This window comes from Vicugna pacos, chromosome 27, assembly GCF_048564905.1.
Source record: "Vicugna pacos chromosome 27, VicPac4, whole genome shotgun sequence".
Taxonomy (NCBI): domain Eukaryota; kingdom Metazoa; phylum Chordata; class Mammalia; order Artiodactyla; family Camelidae; genus Vicugna; species Vicugna pacos.
The window spans coordinates 3,201,199-3,207,286 of NC_133013.1; the positions used below are offsets into that span (position 1 = coordinate 3,201,199).

The 6,088-nt window shown below is 45.8% G+C and overlaps 1 non-coding gene across 1 annotated transcript; it reads left to right on the forward strand.

Annotated features, from left to right (window-relative positions):
* The first annotated feature begins 423 nt into the window (after nucleotides 1-423).
* TRNAE-UUC (transfer RNA glutamic acid (anticodon UUC)) lies at nucleotides 424-495 on the forward strand. The gene has a single exon. It is a non-coding gene; the product is annotated as a tRNA-Glu (tRNA).
* The last annotated feature ends 5,593 nt before the right edge of the window (nucleotides 496-6,088 follow it).

The following is a 6,088-nucleotide window of genomic DNA, read 5'->3' on the forward strand; positions in this document are numbered from 1 at the left end:
TGGAAAAATCTGATCTAATAAGTTACCCTCAGAGTCAAACCCCAAGAAACTGAGAACTGAGCCAGGCTCCCAACGTGCTCTTCAAGCTATTCAAACCACTCTTTTATAAAACGTCACAGCGGAGCCTTGCGACAAAGATTTCTATAGATTTACACAAAGCCTTAGCCTCCCGGGGCGGGGTTGCGGAGGGGTCGGGGGTCGGCTTCCCGGGCGGGGTGTGCGGGCTCCGCGGCTGCCAGGCCCCCGCGCCAAGTGCCCGGCCCCGCGCGCGGAGAAGCAGCGCCGCACTGACCGCAATTGTTGGGAGCGGAGAAGCCGCGCAGGCGCAGAAGGCTGCTGCGACTCGGAGGCGGGGTCAGAACCGAAAGCGGAAGCGGAGGATAATGATTCAAGTAATTTACACTTGAAACCGCTGTCGTCGTCTCCCACATGGTCTAGCGGTTAGGATTCCTGGTTTTCACCCAGGCGGCCCGGGTTCGACTCCCGGTGTGGGAAGATTCAGCTTTTTAGAACCCAGGTTAAGGAATTGGAGTAAATACAGACCCTTCTTATCAAAATTGTAATTCCTTAGAGACCTGAAGACCCAGCCTGAGATTCTTAACCCAGGACAGCCTGCTTGTGTAATCAGCAAATGTCACAAATTATAGTGTTTACTGGTCAAACACTATTACCCAAAGGAATTGTATTTTATTTTCCTCCCAGTTTTGTTAAGATATAATTGTCATATGACATTGTGTAAGTTTAAGGTGTACAGCATGATGACTTGATACACATATATTGTGAAGTGATTATCACAATAGGGTTATTAACACCTCCATCATCTCACTTAATGACAGAATTACCATTTCTTGTACTCAAGGAATTCTAACGTGCTGGCCAATTTGTTGCTTTCTGTTCTCGCTCTGTCTCTGGCAGGAGGAGAGATGGTAATCAAAAGAAAGATGAGAAAGGGCCTGGGTGAGTTGCCCCAGGAGCAGCTGATGTTTGGGGACTGAGACAGGGATCAGTAGGGCCAGAGATAAAGAAATGAGAGGTCTCCAACAGAAATGCAGCTTTATCGGGGGAGTGCACGGGGATGCAGACAGTGACGGAGGGTCCACTCCCCTAGGGAACTTCCACAGCACGTGACATGTGTGAACCACTGCATGGAATCAGCTTCTGAATAGACATATACACGTGGTTAGGTTGAGATCAACACTCCTGACAAATTCCAACTTTCAGAAGTGCGTGAAGGGCCATGAAACTTTCCCAGTTTCTGAGCCATTTCCAGGATGGGGAAATAAAATCTTTCTTTCTATGTCTAGGCCTACATACTTTTAACTATAAGACTGTATGAGCGACGATCAATGCATCCATCCAGTGCCAACTCCTTTGAAAGTTCTGTTGTTTGAACCAATTTCATGCCACTCACTGGGATTGATCAAACTGTGTGACCAGCCCCCATGGCACGCCAGTTGCTGCTGGCTTCGGCTGGCTTCGTACAAGAAAACCAGTTAAGAAAGCATCCAGGATCTCGGAACCATTCATAAACCAATAACATGAGTCGCAGACAGAGACAAGATTTTATTCATGGGGAAATTGTTCTTTACAGGCAGAAGCAGCCACTTCCATTCCTTGATTGAATTTTAACTCTATGTTCTCAGTTTATTCTATTATTCATCAGAGATATTTATCTATCTCAGATAATATAAGATTTGACCTTACAAGTCATTTGAGGGTTTTGCAAATTGTTGCTTCAGATATTGTTCATCATGTGACATATGAAAAATTCCTTTAAGATTTAGAACTAAAAAAGTATGCCCTTGTAGGTACCTATCAGACCAATTGCCTTCTCTCCATTTATATCTCACTGTGCATCTCTGAGGTGCAGCTGGCTTTGGCTAGAATGTCCTTAACAGCCTCACCCAGGGCTGGCTGCAGTGACAGATAGAGATGGACTGTACATCTCACCTTTTGAGAAAGTGATGAGAACATCTCACTCATTTAAGATAATCCCATCATGCTATCCTGAGCATCATGGCCTTGTACAGGTGGCAGACTGAGGATGGATGCCAAACAGCCAAACAGCCAAACAGGTGGACTGTGGTGGGCATTTCCTCGTCTGCTCTTGTCTTCCTCCACCCCCTTCATATTCTTCTCCTTTCTAAGAGGGCTGGATTTCTGCAAAATTCATTTTCCAGACTCCCTTTCCAGTAGATTCCTGGTTAGGTTCCACCCCAAGGAGGCACTGGTTGGGGGACTGGAATATGTCAAGAAAACAATGCAATTTTTTTGTGCTTTAAAAAAAAAAACTTGATTAGGTTTTTAAATTTTAATTAATTTTTGAGGGGTAGTAATTAGGTTTATTCATCTATTTATTTAATGGGGGTACTGGGGCTTGTATTTCTGATGGTGTCTCTGGTAGCAGGGGACATCCCCCGATGGCTGCCAACAACCTTGGATTTGAGCACTTTTGGATTTGAGCTGTGAGCCACCAGCCACGGCAGCAGTGGGCTCCACTCTAGCCCCAGAATTTTCCACAAGGCATAAGTGGGTATGAAAGTCACTGTGATCCCAGTGTCCAAGCCGGTCCCCGGCAGTGACATGCAGAGCGAGTTCCAGCTTCCAGGACCTCTTCACCACCTCTTCCTTTCTATTCTTTCAGCCCTAAATGAGTAGCGGTATCTGCAGTTACTGATGTCTGAATAATTTAATTCTTATCCCCTTTAGCTCCTCCAGAACGTCAAGAAAGTCTGTCACCAATCCCCTCTACTAAATTTCCTGTTTGAAATATGTATTTTCTTGGCCGCAGGCTGGCTGATACCAGTGTAGTCTCTGTGTTACTGCCATGTGCCAGTCTCTTGTCTGTCATACTGATTTTTTTGAGGGGGTTGAGTATATAACCTATCCCGTGTGACAGGGCAAGTTCTTAGGGAAATAAAATTTCAGCTGAGACCTGAAGGATGAGTTAGCCAGGCGAGGGGATGTGTAAATGTGAATGAGTCAAGTTATTCTCATTCTCAAGTAGATGAGTTAATGATTAGTTACATGACAGGATGACTTCTGCACCTTGTACGTCTTTGTTGGTGGCACCGATCTCCCTAATTCTCACTAAGATGCAACATCACTTCTGCTTTACTACTTTGGTAAGAAGAGGGATCCCAGGGGCTACCATCTGTCTTCTCTGTTGATAGTAGCCCCCACTCCAAGATTCAGGGGGCGGTATGACCGTGTCAGGGTTCCAGTAGTATAGCTGTATTGCACAAAACAGAATCAGGACGTTCACAGACCCACTGGAACCATTTTGAAATAAACTTAGGCCAAAACGTTATTTATTTCAAGCTCCAATGAACCACCCAAATGCACTGGAGGAGCAGGAGGAACAAATAACAACCACAACAGCATTAATACTAATAATTCTGAGCTTCCCAACTGCAGGAAAGGATGAGTGTCAAGTCAAAGCCAGTTAAGTCAACAGAACAAAGAGCCGTAGGTCCTCTAGGGGGATGGTTTATTTACAGACTTTTCTTGTGGCAGTGCTGAAGGGTCCTTCCTCAGGCGGACCCAGTCTATCCTTCCTTCAGTGGGACTCAGCGAACTGACTTGGCTCTTAGTCCTGGACCACAGGCAATACAGCTCCATTGTAGTGACTCCAGCCAGGTTTCTGGCCACCAAACCTAGAGCTTCTTTGTTTTATATGTCAAGTAGTACTTCCATGGACAGCACATCTGTTTCATTCCTGGGGCACTGCTGCCAAGCTCCTCGTTGCCCCAGAGCTCCCTCAGTAGCCGAGCTCACCTTCTTCCTGGTGGGTTTCCTCCTTGGGCCCTCACACACTGGGATTCCAAAATTCCCATGGAATCAGGAGTCCTTGTGGTTTTTCTCACCAGCCCTGGCTGGTGGAAGATGATTACCAATGGGATTTCAAACAGCTGGAGCTCTCTTCACCAGTGCTTTCTTAATACCTTAATGAAGGAAGTATTTTCTGGACCTCTGGGGGACATGGTGGATGGGCAGGTTTGTGTGTCACATTTGATAAATCCCACTCCAATGTGACTGCTCACCTAAGCCTTTAAAAATGTTAGTCTACCCTAGACTCTGGATGTTTAACAACCTCAGTGGAGGTGGGCCACTGTTGGTCCAGGTTTTGTTAGCAGGTAGAGAAACCCCTAAATTAAGGGGCCAGTGAAAGTGTGGGTCCTTGCCACCGGCTGTGAAAGAATACGCAGCAGAGGCAGAGGGACAAAGTGAATGGCTGCTTAACTGCTCAGAAGAGGAAAAGGGAAGAAAGGTGCTTGAGTGAGGAAAAGGCACTCAAGCAGGGAGCCGTCAGCCAAGATGGCCAGTCGAGACAGCTCCAGCCCCAGCTCGGGCTACATGGACTTTATGGGAGGCTCCACCATCATGTCCTCCTTCTGGGTGTGATGGAGGCAGTCACCTTGTCTTCCATCCTTGTATGGGCTTTTCTGGTTGTTTCTTGGCAATTGTCAACTGTCATGGCACTGGGGGGTGTCATTTAGCAGCTAATACATCACAGTGAGCTTATGATGAGGCTTAAGATCCACTGGAAGTCAGATCCTCTGCCATATTGGGCTTACTTGCTTCTAACCAGTTCTTGTTTCTTGTCTTTGCAGTTGCCTCTTGAAAGTTAAAGAGACAAGAGTAATTAGTTTCTATTCAAGGGAGGGGCAGTGGTATGCTCCTGGGGGCAACAGCCTTGGCAACAAAAAGGAAAGTTACTTTTAATCAGAATGCCTGCAATCTGGTGGACCTATTGTCCCCACCAAAAACCATCTAAGGCCTGGGAGACTTCAACTTTTCTATAAACAAGAAGCAGGGGTTGGCGGGGTTGGGGAGGGTGCTTAGTTCCTGCAGAAGAACTCAAAGATATTGCTATGTATATTCCTTGAGGAGGAACCAGAACCCCGCCCCAAGGTTGCATTATTGCTTCTTGATGGTTCCTCCCTTGTTTCTGCATTCCCTCCCTTCCTTTATTAACAACTGCCTGTCCTTGGAATTCAGGGAAGGTCAGGGAGACTGAGTGAAGTCTATTCCCCACAAAAAAGAAATAGGGGACACAGAAAGACTTGTATCAGGAAGGACCCCTGCATGACCTTGCTCAGTGTCAGTTTCAGTCAACCAACCAAGGACACTTGGACTTACAGCAACTCCCGAGTACTCAAACTGACACGTGGAATCCATATCAACAAGTTTGACCTTCAACGTTATCCTCTGCCTCCTCGGTCTGGCAATCTTAGAGTCCATTCCCACACATATTCCTTATGTTTCTTCTAATAAAAATTAGCATAATCTTATAATTATTTCAATGTTTAAAGTGTCTCACACTGAGTCATGTCTGACCTCCTGGACAGGGCTGGGACTGAATTACAGTTCTGGGTCTGGAAACTTTAAGGGTGGTAGGGGGAGGCCTTCAGTAAAATTGGCACCTCCTTGCAAGGTAACTTCCATGGGTAAGGTCCATATTGAGTCCCTTGGTGTGCAATGTGTGGTCTGTGAACCAGCAGCATTGGCTTTTTCTAGGAACTTTCTAGAAATGCAGAAACTTAGGCTGTATTCAAGACCCACTGAGTCAAAATGTGCATATTAACAAGGTACTCAGGTGATTCTTAAGCACATTAAGGTCTTAAAAGCACAGATTATGTCTTCAAGCAAGGGAAGACTGGCTCCCTCAGACTCTGGGAGCAGGGCTGCTTCCACGAGCAAGAAAAAGCTCCAAGAAATTTGGGGCTTCACAATTCTCAGTTCATCAGAGCCAACTCAGATATCCCCATTCCACATATTGGGGTTCCATTCTTTCTTAATCATTACCTTGGCTTTCCCTTAAATGATATGGAGGGGCTATCTTACCACTACATAGGTGAACTACCAATATTTCATTTTCTACTAATAATGAGGTCATTACTGTGTTTATACCCAGGGAAAGAGAATCAATCTCAAATTTTCATTTGAGTGTCTGTTTCCAGAAAGCACTGTTGGCTACAAAAACTATGTGCATGGGTGTCTCTAGATCAACAGTAGAAAGCACTTCAGACATTGGTAATGGATGAAGGGATAGAGGAGCAGAGAGGAAGGAGGTGATATTAGCAGA